General features: G+C 44.7%; 1 protein-coding gene across 1 annotated transcript in view; it reads right to left on the bottom strand.

Moving 5' to 3' along the window:
- The window catches only part of CSMD3 (CUB and Sushi multiple domains 3), a 1,529,921-nt gene that overhangs the window by 289,323 nt on the left and 1,224,170 nt on the right, over positions 1 to 16,428 (bottom strand). The gene's annotated exons all lie outside the window — the stretch shown is intronic.

Here is a 16,428-nt window from a genome sequence, read left to right as displayed (position 1 = left end):
GGTCCCTTCGTGTGCACTTTCGGGAGACACTGTTTCTGCACCCACCAAAATGATCCCATTTACACTGTATAAATGTAATAGCCGAGCATTGTTTAGGTTGACTTTTATTTGTATGGTTGGAAGACCGTACCAAAAGTTTGTGTCTTCGCTTTGTAAACTGAATCAACAGCCATTGACTATTTGCAATGTGGGATCTCAACGGTTCATTTCCATAAAAAAAAATCTGTTATGAAAGACGTAATTTGCGTATAAATATAGTTAAACATTAACTCTGAGTTTATCATAAACGTGCAAAAAAATAAATTACCAAGTAATTGGTCTGGCGTTGATTATGGGATAGTTTTGCTGTAAGCAGCCAATAAAATAGGGATCGTTAGTCCCAATACGAAACAATACCAAAACAAATAAATTAACGCTAATGAACTGGATGTTTAAAAGAAGTTAAAAATGTATTACATATTCCACATAATTGGTTGGTGCAACATATTTAAAAACCATCTAAAAATAATGATATGGGCATATCAGAGTACTGCTTATATTTAGGATGATTTCAATTATTAACACATGAGCTGGGACTTGTAGTTCATCTTATGAGTGTAGCCACAGTCCTAGGAAATGCAGATAGTGTGAAGATGTTATTACCAACTATGTTGGAAGATGCGAGAACTCGTGTAGCTTGGTTATGGACTCCTCATAGTAATAGTTAAAGCTCCGGTCCACCGCAAATGTCCACTTCGTCACAATAAATTCCTTACTTGGACTTCTAGGCTTATCTCCAGATGCAATAGACGGATCCAATTGTGTGCCCAGCTCTCCACCAACGCGTTTCACTGTATGCCACAGCTTTTTCAAGGTGATACCTATAAGGAGTCCATAACCAAGCTACAAGAGGTCTCGCATCTTCCAACACAGTTGGTAGTAACATCTTGGCACTATCTGCATTTCCTAGGACTGTGGCTACACTCATAAGATGAACTACAAGTCCCAGCTCATGTGTTAATAATTGAAATCATCCTAAATATAAGCAGTGCTCTGATATGCCCATATCATTATTTTTTAGATGGTTTTTAAATATGTTGCAACAACCAATTATGTGGAAAATGTAATAAATTAGTAATTTCTTTTAAATATATCCAGTTCATTAGCGCTTATTTATTTGTTTTGGTATTTTATCATAAAATTATATTGGCACACACTATGCCCAACAGCTACAATTGCTGTTCAGCTACCTTGTGTATCACTTGTTTCCATCACCTCTTAGGGGTAAATGGGATGTTCTATTTAGGATGGGATGTTTCCCGTAGCAACCAATCGGATTCCAGGTATTATCTACTAGAACAGGGATGGGGAACCTTCGGCCCTCCAGCTGTTGTTGAACTACATATCCCAGCATGCCCTGCAACAGTTTTAGCATGGCCAAATAGCAAAACTGTAGCAAGACATGCTGGTATGTGCAGTTTAACAACAGCTGGAGGGCCAAAGATTTCCCACCCCTGTTCTAGAAGGAGCTAGACAAATGAGAAGTAGACTCTGATTGGTTGCTGTGGGCAACATCCCATCTTAAATAGAACTCTCATCTTAGTAAATCTACCCCTTAGATTATAAACTCATATTATCAAAGCCATCTATATGCTACAAGGAAGGATGCGGGGTGTCTGGAGTTACTGGCCACAGCACCAAGCACCAGGGGGATCATGTAGCCCTTGGGAAACTGCCCATTAAGCATATATGAAGATATGAACCTATTTACACCTCCCCACATATACCGCAGCACGTCCCACACAGTGCCGAACAAGTTCCCAGAGGGGTAGCTAGAAAGTTGCCAAGTATACTGCCAATGTCCATGTTCTGCTATGTTTTTGTACTGTATGGCGCTGTGGACAAATAGTTGCACTATATAAATAAAGGATAAGAACATTCTGTTGCTCTCTTGGCCCAGTCCTTATGGCTCTCAAAGCCTAGTAAATGCTGCCTCTGTGTCTCCAGAAAAAGAATGCAAGCCAATGCGCACTATCTGACTACAGTTGTTTATCAGCTCCCCTTTGTAGGAGCCCTTTAGGTAACAAGCTATAGGCAACACTATCACTTAATATGTGATACTATAGCTGTCTGTTGTTCTGCTACTTAATGAAGAGCAGAACATTACTGGCTGGCTGGGGCTGAAAAACTACAGTCATAAATGCTGCCATAAAATCTTTACAAACTGAACTATTGTTCAAATATCATCTACCCAAAATAGGTAACAAATGTGTGCACATTACACACAAGATCAAACAGAAAGAGGAATTGCAGTATACAATTCATAACAGTGCTTCCAGAAAGATACACTGTAGATTTACAGACTATTATCTTTCAGTGATCAAAATATATCTACTGCCTAAAATGGTTCTAAATGTTTATGTCTTAGGATGATTTACTTTTTTAATATAAAATATGTTTCAATTATTATTTTTATCCCACAACGTGGCAGGTCATAAATTGGATGTACACCTGTAAGTTTAGCAATAAACGCAGGATTTCTAGAGGGGGTTTCCAACTGAAATCCACAATCTCCCACTCTGTGGAATGTTGGAGCAAGTATGGGCATCTGGGGGAGCGGTAGAAGAACCTAGTACCAACCCAGGACATTAATGTACACATTGGTCTTTTTAAACACTGGATACTGTATGGAGTATGGTATTTAGATTTAACACTATAGATGGTCTATAGTATAGGCTGTATCAAACATATACTGCAAATAAGATACAGTAAGTGGTCAGGAAAAAGTAAAAAATCCCATAATAAATAAAAACACATATAATAGAAACAGTCCTGCAATTTCTAAGCTCACATTCTCCCACCTCACGGTAAGGCTCCTGTCTCTTCTTCCAGGTAGATACTGTCTGGTCCAGTGCATTGATTGAGGAGTCAAATGCACACACACAGCAAAGTTGGTAGAAGAAGCTTCTACCACTGGGCATGTGCAGCAGCTCCGCTCTGTCCCTTACACTGCATGATGTGGCAGCAGCTTTAGTAATATTATTATACACCATTGTTATTGTCATAGTTTTATCCACTTGACAAGAGGAGTGGGGTTTCTGGGCAACTGGAAACACCCCCTTGTGTTTGCCTATGAAATTGGTACTAAACATGTACAAAAAGAAGAGGGCGCAGATTCTGTTATATCTTATGATTAGTTAGAAGGAATGGGAGACTAAAGAAGCGTGCAAGCATAGTCCTTGTTCGATAAGGATGTGTTTACATAACTGTGCAGACCCACACGGAGATGCAGATATGCCTCTCACTAGTTTTATCACATTTGTACAGGAAAATATATATTATATTTGATGTATTTTGGGCTCTTTTAGATCATGGAATGCATTTCACTGAGCACTTGTACTGTACGTCAGGACACTATTTTTAAAGGAACATTTTTTTAGCTTTTCGTTACTTGTATGCCTCTAAATTAGCATCAGGCAAACACATTTTGGAAATAGCATATGCCAAGTGTGACCTGATCTGACCGTATTGTAATGAGAACAAATTACAGTTTTAGACATCAACAGTGACAGCACAAAGACGATTTATGCTACAGTTGCAGCTTTTCCAGAAATCCTATCATCACATGTACCAACATCAGCTTCAGTATGGGGGTGTGGTGACTACTATTTACTAATTACCTGGGAGAGGGCTTGTATGGTGCGGTGGGGGCATGTGTCACCCTTGAAGGTAGAGAATTATATGCTCCTCTGCATCTGTCACGGTTCACATTATAATCAATAAACAAATTTTAAAAATATGTTAATACAGAATGAGTGTCTCATATCCAAAAATCTGGGGATGCAGTCAGTTTACCTACAATCAAATCCTGTCAACCATTGACCAACGGGCATAATCCGACAAGGTCAAAATCCCGACATGGTCAAAATACCAACATTTAAAACACAGACAAGGTCAAAATACCAACATTTAAAATGTCGACAGGTCAAAAGATGACATTAGTTTTTCATGAGTTTTTTTTATTGAAACCGAATTTGTTCATACTTTACCATCCCAGCCCGAAGCATGGCGAGAGCAGCGAGCCATGCGAGGGGACGCGGTACACTTATATGGCGCCCATGTCAACATACACAATTTTTTTTTTTTACAAAGTGTGTTGACTTTTTAACCTGTTGACATTGTAAATGCCGGTATTTTGACCAAGTCGGCATTTTAAATGTCGGTATTTTGACCTTGTCGGGATTTTGACCTTGTCAGGATTTTGACCATAGGTCAATTGTTGTCTGCATTTTGACTGACGGGATTTTGATTGTAGGTATTTACTAAAATCTGATATCGGAAATATTCCAAAGTCCCAAACATTTTTTTTAGCCTGACTGAGATACTGTAGTGACACTTTTGCTTTCTGTGGGTTCATTGTGCACAAACTTTGTTTCATGCACAAAATAATTTAAACAATATTGTATTAATGACCTTCAGGCTGTGTACAGTGTATGGTGTACAGTATATGAAACATAAATGCATTCCATTTTTAGGCTTGGGTCCAATCCCCAAGATATTTTATGGAATGCAAATATTCCAAAATATAGGAAAATCGCAAATCCAAAATCCTTCTGATCCCCCATTGGGAGGTAAACATTGATCTACAGCAAATATCCGTTTAATTCTTTTTTTTTTATATTGCCCAAATTACTCAATCTCCACAAAAAGAATTAAAGGAATTACTGTACAGTAGGTGCTATCTGACTAGAGTCATTTGTCATCTCCCCTTTGTGTGAGTCCTTTAGGTAACAAGAATATAGACAACTTTATCTGTTAATGTGGGATAATATAGCTGTCTGTTGTTCTGCAGCCTCATAAAAATCAAAACATTACTGACTGGGATTGAATAACGACAGTCATAAAAGCTGTCGTAAAATTTGTACAAACCGAGACTATTGTTTAAAATTTCAGGATTGGTAACAATTGTGTCCTCCTTAAATACAAGCTCAAACATAAATCTGAATTGCAGTGTACGATTAATAATAATGCTTCGCGAAAGAAACAGATTTACAAACTATTTATTTCTTTTCATAGATCAAAATATATATCTGCTGCCTAAACTGGCTCCGGTGAGTAAATGTTTATTTTTTATGAGGATTTACTGTTTTAATCTAAATAAAAAGTTTCAGATATTTTTGTTTTCTAACACAAGGAGGCTGCTGGTATGTTGGCTGTATGCCTGTTGGTTTAGCGTAATACTCTCTGAGGCTGAATTTAGCCCTGCTGCCACCCAAATGACATCATTGATCATACTCATTCTCACGTTAGTTTCTGCAAGGCTAGGGATTCTAGAACTTATGCAAGGTAAAAACAAAGTCGAGACACATTATTATGCCCACCAGCTAATAGCCAGTAACCGCCGTGTGCAGCATGGACAGCAGCTAGACGGGCTGAACTGTCATCTTAAACACACGTCTGGTAGCTCCCAGGTTCATTTTGATAGTCAGCTGCTCCACTGCAGCATGTCGTTCGGCCCTAACGCACCTTCTTAGCCGACGTTCACCTCTCTCAACAATGACATGTGGTGCTCCGCAGTTTCCGCGTCGTTTTCCGCAGTTTCCGCGTCATCTATTCACAATGGTGCCATTTGTCCAGTCATGATACACCTTCACCACAGCAGCACGCAGACTGTTGACAAACTGCGCTGTTTTAGAAATACGGCCAACCTTGGCCAGAAAGCCGATAATCATCCCTTTCTGCAACTCAGATAAATCGCCCCTTTTACCCATGACAGCAACGAGTGATATGTGTGCAGACGGCCTATCGCACACCTTATATACCCACCAAGCCAGCGCACGACACGTGATGTACTTCATGGGCTACACGCTGCCGACATCAGATGTAGGAGGTGCTCATAATAATATGACTCGCCTGTGTATGACTGCACCTATATCAGCACTGCTTGCAAAGATCCAAGAAGGTGCAAGTTAAAGTAAATTTAAAAAAACGTCCATTAAACCAACTAAAATTGCCGATACGTAAGAACTACCAATAAAGTGCCAGGCATTTATCAGAACTGAAAATTTGTAGAAATGACTAAAGGCCTTATTGACCTAAGGAAAATAAGATACATGGCTTGGGCTTCATAAATTTGCAATATATTTAGTTTTGCTGCTGTTCTTGGTGTTTTCAAGGTAAGTCTATGGCTGGAAGCATTAAATGATGGGAGCTTTGTGGTGATTGTCCAAAAGGAGAGTAATGAGAGGGGTTATCAGAGGTTATATAGGTGTTGGAAGTTGAGTTTGCTTTCTCTTTGTTCCTGTGCAGTAAGAGTTTGGCCGCCCAACCATCCCTGGTTTTGTGGTCTGTGTTCTTTGGTGGCTCTTTGCGGTTATGTCTGTGGTACTGTGTTCGTGGAAAAGCTTCATTGCCCGCCGATGATGCTGCACCAGAGGTGGCTGCAGAGTACTGACTGGGGTAGGCTGAGGCTAATGTCACAACCCAAGAGGGGGGACTGAGCAAGTGGTAATGTTACTGGTGCTAACTCTGTCTGGTGTCTGGTGTCACATGACCCATTCTGCAGTCCTCTGTCAGCCATAGTATGACATGCTGCAGCATTTGGGGTGCAGAGCTGGGGTGGCACCTGGCACCATTCTACAAAACAGTGGCGCATCAGATGCATCAACAGCCTAGGCCAATGTCTAGTTCAACAGTCTTTAGGCCAACTTCATATGGTCGACATGCATTTGGTCGACACTGACAAAAGATTGACACAGGAAAAGGTCAACAGGTACAAAATGTCCACACATGAAAAGGTAGACATGGAAAATGGTATACACAAAAATGTGGACATAACTTTTTTTGGGGGCATGCCGTTTTCACCATCAGAGAACAGGGAACCCCAATTAGTGTACCGCGTCCCCTTGTGTGACTTGTTCACTCACCATGCGTTGGGCACCTTGCCTTACTCAACTACCGCTGTGCTTGAGACAAGTAACTATTCCCAATCATAGTCCATGTGGATGGTAAAGTATGAAAAAGGTGTGAAAGATGCAAAAAAATACTTAAACAGTTGTGTCGACATTTGTTGACCATATGTGTGTTGACCATTGTCATGTCGACCATTTGAACCTGTCAACCTTTTCCAGTGTAAACCTTTTGTCAGTGTCGTCATAATGCACATCAACCTTTTGTCAGTGTTGACCGAATGCATATCAACCATATGGGGTTCACCTATTGCTTGCCTAGTCATTGTCTATCTAAACACTGGAACCTGTCGGACGCGAACTTACTGGACCTGGGTGTCCAGATCTAACTGCCACCCTGAGCAAGCTTTGAATCACGACCGATAGTTGTAATGGTCACGCTGCCGATCCGAGGCTGCACCCTCAGGGGCAGCACTCGGACCTGCCCAATGCATGCCAGACGTGTCTATCTTCTACAGGTGCCCCCTGCTGCCTTTGCATTTTACTTACATGGGATTGCACAGCCTCTTCCTTGCAGCTGTGAAATTCATTACAAACATGAATTCGGCCCTCTGTGCATGTATTTTATGTATATACATAATTTGTTTTAAAGATATTATTAAAAATGACAAAGCCTCAGATGACAGTCTTCTTAGTAAAATAATAAAACATATCTTCATATACCTTCATGGGGCTGGTGGAGATCTGAAGGCAAGACCATATGCAGAGCTGTAACACATTGCTCTGCGCCTGTCCCCTATGTGTACACTTGGTATGATAGGTATTATTCTCATCGGTGTGTCCTTGCAACAGCCCTAAACTGGGTGCAAACCCAAACTCTCGCACATCCATCAACTTGCCCTTACTGCGAGTGCCCTGAAACCCCCCCAGTCATGACCCTTCAGCTGCAAGTAGAGATACAACGGAGTGACATATGACTGCAACACCTGAATGTTTGTACTATGGGGGTCATTCCGAGTTGATCGCTCGCTAGCAGCTTTTAGCCGCCGTGCAAACGCATTGCCGCCACCCACTGTGCAAAACAAGACCAGCCCTGTAGTTACTCTTCGTGTGCGTTGATTCTATCGACGGAGGGACGGTTTTTGACGTCACGCACCCGCCCAGCCACACCTGCGTTTTTCCAAACACTCCCTGAAAACGGTCAGTTGCCACCCAGAAACGCCCTCTTCATGTCAATCTTCCTGCGTTCGGCCATGCAACAGGAATGTTCGTTAAACTCTGTGCAAACCCACGATGCTCATTGTACCTGTACGCATTGCGGTGCATACGCACGGGCAGAAATGCCAATTTTTTTTGCCTGATCGATGCGCTGCGAACAACAGCAGCTAGCGATCAACTCGGAATGACCCCCTGCATGTGTTTCTCCAGATCATGTATAGTGCAAAAAACACACACATGGGCATCGTTATCATAGGTGTGGTGCATGTGGGCCCTTGGGTTTGTGGGGCACACCCTGCGCCCATACATTACCTCTTTGTTGAGTGATGCAGAATTCAGGGATAGAGGTAAGAAGTGTCAGTATGGTGGAGTGATGCAGTATTAGCGCATGTTATGTGCACTGATACCGCTTCTCCCCCATGTATGAATGTGATGGTGTGTGCTACATGACAGGGGTGCCCCTGTCATTTTTAGCGCTGTTATCTACAAGATACTGCACTGATATGCAGGGACAATGGTGGTCATTCCGAGTTGATCGCTAGCTGCAGTTGTTCACAGCGCAGCGATCAGGCTAAAAAATGGCTATTCTGCGCATGCGTATGCGGCGCAATGTGGACGCATGTCGTACGAGCACAGCGAATGATTTAGTTTTGCACAGGGTCTAGCGAATCATTTCAGTCGCACTGGTGGCCGCAGAGTGATTGACATGAAGTGGGCATTTCTGGGTGTCAACTGACCGTTTTCAGGGAGTGTTCGGAAAAATGCAGGCGTGCCAGGAAAAACGCAGGCGTGGCTGGGCGAACGCAGGGCGTGTTTGTGACGTCAAATCAGGAACTGAACAGTCTGAAGTCATCGCAAGCACTGAGTAGGTCTGCAGCTATTTTGAAACTGCACAAAATTATTTTGTAGCCGCTCTGCGTTACAATCGTTCGTACTTCCGCTAAGCTAAAATACACTCCCAGTGGGCGTCAGCCTAGCGTTTGCACGGCTGCTAAAAACTGCTAGCGAGCGATCAACTCGGAATGACCACCAATGTGTGAACGGTCAGTAGCGCTGACCATTCCGACACCTAGTTATCGGTTTCAACAACTGCAGTTGTCATTGCCCATTCACTATAGCAGAGACAGCAATGTCCCGGGCTGCGGTGGCTGCTGGCTCCGGGCTGCAGAGGAGATCTCGCGCATGTCCAGTGAAGTCAGCCAAGTGGAGAGACACAGCGCATCACACCCCCGCTCCGGAAAATGAGATGATGATACACCTCGTCAGGGTAGCTTCCTGCTTCACTTTGTTACTATATACTGTATATATATATATATATATATATATATTTATTTAAGGTAAAACATGTACGCTCTTTCTGAAAAAGTCAATTTAAGCCCATTCTTCCATTTAAGTGACATTAAATCTGACCTATAATGAAGACATCATCACTTTAAGTCAATAAAAGAAGCAAGTGACTTATGCGGCATATTTTCTATTTTCTATTTCAATATGCCGAATATTTTTTAAATCACGTAAATCTAACTTTCAGCACAATTAAACCTTTTATCCAGATTTCTTGATACATTAGTAAGTTGTTCTCACAAACCTGCTCTTTCAGAAATACGGAAAGTTAGCAACGTCTTCCAATTACTGTATTAAATAGTTTTGTCAAGAATTAATGATTTCATTCTGCCAAATAAATTACTTTGTGCAAATACTGAAGCATGTTTCTTTCGTGTTATCTTAGACACCGTCCCCTAATCCCACACCATCTCCTGGAGAACATTAGATATGCCTGTTGCTAAAATTACTTATATTTTTCTTCAGCAATTTTAGTATATTTAAAGGGGAAAGCATGTCTTTAGTGGGGATGCAGTTAAAATGCCGGCTGTCAGGATCCCGGCTTTCAGGAGACTGATGCTGGAATCCCGTCAGCAGACATTTTACTGACAGACGGAAGCCTGACACCAACCTTGTATTCCCGCACAGTTGGTGGGTCCACGCCACCAAACAAGTGGGAACAGAACCTGTGGAAAGCTGCCTCGCTGTCGGAATTGCAGCAGACGGGATGCCACTGTTCGTATACTGACAGCCGGCATCCCGCCTGCTGGTATATCATAGCGGATACCTTTAGCGTATGTTTTTCTCTTTAAAGGACATTATAAAATATTTACTGTTTCATTGGTGTCAAGAAAATGGGAAATTCATTTTAATTGCATTATCCTCACAATGGGGGGTAATTCCGAACCGTTCGCACGCAGCGGTTCTTCGCTGCGGTGTGAACGGTTCGGAACTGCACATGCGTGGCATGCGCATAGCGCACACGCGTCGTTGCCCGGCGATGTGCATCACTGGGCAACGACGCGCACAGCAAAAAAAGAAGACGCAGCGCCGATCGCAAGAAGATTGACATTGGAGAGGCGTTCCGGGGCGGATACTCACTGTTGGATGACGTTTTCGAGGAGTGGTCGTCCGAACACAGGTGTGTCCGGCAAACGGAGGGCGGATGTCTGACATCAAAGTTGGGAGGAACGTCGCTGGATCCGTCGCACAGGGTAAGTAGCTCCATGGTTACTCTTCCACTGCACAAAACTTTTTTAGCTAAGCAGGGCTGAACAAGCGAACGCAGCCCTGATAAGCTAAAATACACTCCCCCATAGGCGGTGATTGGTTGATCGCACCAGCAGCAAAAATTTGCTGGCTGCGATCAACTCGGAATGACCCCCAATGTCTCTTCAAAGCAACTTCAATGACTTGTAAATTCATCTACAAATAAAAAAGTAATTCATTCAGATTAAAGGTGGTTAAAGTTTAACAGGGAGCATCCAACAACACTGAAGAACTATTCCTCTCATTTCAGTGAAACCATTTTACTAAAGATGAATATCAGACACTTATGGGGGGTTATTCTGACCTGATCGTAGATGTGCTAAATTTAGCATATCTACGATCAGCTTCCCTGACATGCGTGGGGACGCCCAGCAAGGGCTAGTCCGCCCCACATGTCAGGCCCTACCCCATTGTACAAGCACAAAAGCATCGCACAGCGGCGATGCTTTTGTACTTCGGGAGTAGCTCCCTGCCAGCGCAGATCCTGCGCGCTGGCAGGGAGCTCTTCGTCACTGCCCGGGTCGCAGCGGCTGTGTGTGATGTCACGCAGGCACCACGGCCCTCCCCCCAATGGTCTGGGCACACCTACGTTGCCCGGCCCACCCCCCCTCTTGCCCAGTAACCACCTCTGCCTGTCAATCAAGGCGATAGCAGGGCTACAACAGCCATCAGCTGTCTGGCATGCGCCGGTGCACTGTGGTGCCGGCGCATTCGCAGTTCAGACCTGATCGCTGCTGTGCAAAAATGCAAAGCACCAATCAGGTCTGAATCAGTCCCATTGTCTCTTCCCTGACTTATGTTGCTGGTTATTGCCTTTAGTTTAGATATGAATGGGAGCTTTGATAAATGCAGCTGTTTATTACATCCAGGTATTTATTCTACTGCTTTCTTTAGCCCACTTATTGTGAGTTGTCATGAAGAATTAGTAAAATAAAGCCACCAGCATGTTTGATACAAAAATGGAACATTGCCCCAAGGACAATCTCCACGTTAAAGCAAACGCATTTCGCCAAAATGTTTGATTTTCCTATTTAAGGTAGAAATACAACATGATTTCATTTCGTAACATTTGAAATTGTACATTCTAGGCGTGACTCAGACACATCTGCCTCTGCCTTTCCGTTCTACCATGGCAGGCTGCTCTTCTGCTAATACCAGTACATGCCCGTCTATACTGATGATCTCTCCTTCTTCATGCCCACTGTTTTTCCATCCACAGCTGCAGCTGTCATCAATAGTATTGGGACTTACATTTGCTCCATTCTGGGCACAAAATATTTGTCAGGAAAAGTCATTCCATCTCCGCCCTCACACTTCAAATGAGCATGGAATTTGCCTACATGCCCACGACACTACCATGACCACCAGTCAACTTCAAAGACCGTTTACTCACTAAACCTTTTAGAGTCATTAAGTGGAGAGAGATAAAGTCAACCAGCTCCTAACTGCCATGATAGAGGCTGTGCTTGAAAAATTATTGTTAGAAGCTAATTGGTTGGTACTTTATCTCTCTCCACTTTATCTCTCTCCATGGCTTAGTACATTTGTCCATAAATATAGCAATCAGTGGTTTGGATTTGTTGAAAACCAAACACACCCGATTTTTGGGGAACCAAGCAGAAATAAGTCCCTGCTCAGATAAATTTTAAAGATCCGTGTGGATTGATTCCCGATTCGGATCTTCCCTTGATTTCACTCAGGAGAACGTATGGCAAAATGTCCAAAATTGGGTGGAAATGACTGGAAATTAATGCTACAGTATTGATGTTAATAATACTATAGGAACAACAACAGGCCCAAGTTACATCATTTCAGCTGTGTTTACCCAAATATAAAAAAAACACTTTAAAGTGGTTTTGCAAGTCCGAAACCTCCCAAAAATGGGGTTCTGCACACATCTCTACTAAATATGAGTGAGATAAAAATTAGGAAATGTCCAGAGAGTGTAGTGATAAAGGTAATTGTTAATTGGTAGCGATAGCAAACATCAAGTTATTGTCGTGGACAAATATATAATAGTGGTCATTCCGAGTTGATCGTAGCTGTGCTAAATTTAGCACAGCTTCGATCAGGCACTAAGACATGCAGGGGGACGCCCAGCACAGGGCTAGTCCGCCCCGCATGTCAGTGCCGCCCCCCCCCCACCACAAAAAAAATGCAAAAGCATCGCACAGCGGCGATGCTTTTGCATCTCAGGAGTTACTCTCGGCCAGTGCAGCTCCTGCCGCTGGACGGGTGAACCTCTTTGCTGCCCGGGTTGCAGCGGCTGCATGTGACATCACAGCTGCCGTGGCCCGCCCCCCAAACAGTCAGGCTACGCCTGCGTTGGCCGGACCGCGCCCCCTAAATGGCGGCTTAACGCCGCCATCCAGCCCCCTCCCACCCAGCGACCACCTCTGCCTCAGAGGCGATCGCTAGGCAACGACGGCTGGCATGCACCGGCGCGCTGTGGCGCCGGCGCATGCGCAGTTCCGACCCGATCGCTGCACTGCGATAAACTGCAGCGATTGGGTCGGAATGACCCCCAGTATGAATTGTACAACACATGTGCAGTCTGCGAGTGCTTTCTGTGGTACACTGCAGATCCACTCACATTTGGACTTGTGTATGACAGCCTCTTTGTTGGTTTACAACCAAGTTTCAAAAAAATATCAAATTATAAAAATTATGTTTCAAATATCTTGTTTGAAATAAACATATGTGCTTGGAGATCACACGGAAAGGTTTTGGAGTTGCAGATTTGGAATTTAATAATGACAGCCATTTTGTTGCCATTTTGTATGCAAGCATTGTTTTTAGGGACTATGCAAATGACAGATATTGTGGGACCTGCTCATGCTTGGTGTAAAGGTGCATACACACGGAGAGATTTTGGCTATGAGAGATTTTGACTAACTTTTCCCTTGAACTGGCAGTAGGAGATTTTGACTAAATTTACCAGAGATTTTGTCTAACTATGCAAGAGATTTTGGCTATGGGAGATTTTGGCTATGGGAGATTTTGACTATCTCATTTAAATAAGGGGATGAGTGTCATATATAGGACGATTTTACAGGGTGGCTGGTATTTAAATAGCTGAAAGTTTAAAAAAAAATTTGCGTGGGGTCCCCCCTCCTATGTAAAACCAGCCTCGGGCTCTTTGAGCCAGTCCTGGTTGTTAAAATACAGAGGAAAAAATGAGTAGGGTTCCCCCATATTTAGACAACCAGCACCGGGCTCTGCGTCCGGTCCTGGTTTAAAAAATACGGGGGACAAAAGACATAGGGGTCCCCCGTATTTTCCAAACCAGCACCGGGCTCCACTAGCCAGGGAGATAATGCCACAGCCGGGGGACACTTTTATATTGGTCCCTGCGGCCGTGCCATTACCCCCCCAACTAGTCACCCCTGGCCGGGGTACACTGGAGGAGTGAGGACCCCTTAAATCAAGGAGTCCCCCCCTCCAGCCACCCAAGGGCCAGGGGTGAAGCCCGAGGCTGTCCCCCCCATCCGTGGCCCGGTGGATGGGAGGCTGATAGCCTTTCAATAGTAATATTGTTCTTTACAGGAGGCCTACAGGTCCCAGCAAGCCTGCCCCAGCATGTTGGCACTTGGAGAACCACAAGTGCCAGCATGCCCGGACATAAAGGGCCCGCTGGCACCTGTAGTCCACCTGTAAAGAAAATATAAAAAAAAAAACACAACACATTCTTTTAAAAATCCTTTATTAAACTGGGTCTTCACCTGGGGGCGGCGGCCTTTAAGCTCTTTTGCATGGCCGCCGCCTTCCCAGGGCTTCCGGCGTCTTCACCTGGGGGGGCGCCACCTCCCCAGGGCTTCTGGGGTCTTGCTCCGGCGTCTTCACCTGGTGGGCGGCGGCTGCTAAGCTCTTTTGCATAGCCGCCGCCCATCCAGGACTTCCACGACGTCTTCACCTGGGAGGCGGCGGCCTTTAAGCTCTTTTGCATGGCCGACGCCTTCCCAGGACTTCCAGCATCTTCACCTGGTGGGCGGCGGCTGCTAAGCTCTTTTGCATAGCCGCCGCCCATCCAGGACTTCCACGGCGTCTTCAGGAGCTCTTCTCCGCTCCTCCTCCGCCGTCGGACTGACAGCCGCTGCCTCGCGCTGACTTATATAAGTCAGCGGGAGGGGGCGGGGCGATGACGCGGCGAGCCGTGATTGGCTCGCGGCGGCCATCTTGAATTTCAAAAATGACGCTGAGGCGCCATTTTTGAAACTGGTACCGCTCCGCTGCCAAACTCTGCAATAGAAAGGTAAATTTCCCCCGCCCGCACCGCTGCCGCAACCCGCCGCCGCCCGCACCGCCGCCGCCCACACCGCAACCCACCGCCGCCGCAACCCGCCGTCGCCCACACCGCCACCGCAACCCGCCGCCGCCCGCACCGCCGCCACAACCCGCCGCCGCCCGCACCACCGCCGCCTGCACATCGCTATCGCTGGGAAAAATCGCTGGCCTCTTAAAGTGTTAGCGATTTTGACTAACTTTTGCAGCGACATAGCCAAAATTGACTTGCCTGCACTGACTATTTTTCCCAGCGATAGCGACCTAGCGGGGACGCGCATCGCTATCGCTGGCTGTGTACACACGGAGCGATCTGCACTAACTTTCTGAGCGATTTTGACTATATAGTCAAAATCGCTCAGTTATATCGCTCCGTGTGTATGCACCTTATATCTGGGGCATATATAGGTGGGGGGACCCTGGTGCAGCCTCCGTGTGCCCAACGCCATCTCTCAGTGGATGATTTCTTCAGTGGGTTCTGGCACTTGCCAAAAACATTTCACCTCAAGAAAGGTTAAAAAATAAATAAAAATCTGAACATGTGCTAGATAGAATTTTTTTTTTTTTTTAAATTCTCAAGTGTTTTGCAGGGAAAGGGTAACGTGAGGACTGAATCCTTCTTCGTTTTATTGGCACTGTAAAGTAATGCTATTTTCTAGCAGAAGCATGTGAATCATTTATTTTCCAAAGGCTTTTTACTTATTATATTTAGACTGAACAACTGCAAGATTAAACGAGATCTTGAACATCCTGTACTTCACTATGTTACAAACTTCCGCAGCTAACTTGGAAAAGTCAACTTGCCAACAACATCACACATAGGGACTGACGCAGAATTTTGTAAGTGGATCTTGCATCTTTTCCACCCTCCACATACGTCCAGGCTGAGCACATAACTATTAGCGACTAAGCTGTACGCAAACTCACTCACCTCCCCAATGGTGACTGAAAAGGTGTAACTGGGCAGCCAATGAGTGTTCACGTGTAGGCTATGTGTTACGAGGATGTGTCATGTGCATGTGCAGTAGGTGGAACTGCAGGATATTCAACTGCAGTGTGTTAGGCGCCGAGGGTCCGCTCGTCAGTGCGGCCGGCGCCTAGCAACGGGGACGCCACTGTCGGATCGTGTTCCCCGTTGCTGGGTCTAAGTTTATATCATCACTGGTTTCCTGGCTGTGTAGCATGCAGCTGCACGGCATGTTGTAATTATCACTCATCTGTTTCCCTGGCCATGCAGCTTGTCAGCTGCATGGCATTTAATCCAATCAGCCTCCAAACAGCTGATTGGAAGACTCTCTGTTAAAAGCACTCCCAGGACTCCTCACAGACGCCGGTGATAGCTTCCTGTTTGCCTGATTCTGCTGCAGAGAGAGTTCCCAGTCCCGGTCTGTTCGTTTGTTCCTGTTCTCAGTGATCCAGTACTCGGAAGTTACCATCTGTTCCTGGAGTC

The sequence above is a fragment of the Pseudophryne corroboree genome, chromosome 5 (genome assembly GCF_028390025.1).
Source record: "Pseudophryne corroboree isolate aPseCor3 chromosome 5, aPseCor3.hap2, whole genome shotgun sequence".
Classification (NCBI taxonomy): domain Eukaryota; kingdom Metazoa; phylum Chordata; class Amphibia; order Anura; family Myobatrachidae; genus Pseudophryne; species Pseudophryne corroboree.
Note: the sequence above shows the minus strand (reverse complement) of the source record. Positions and strands in the feature narration are given on the sequence as shown.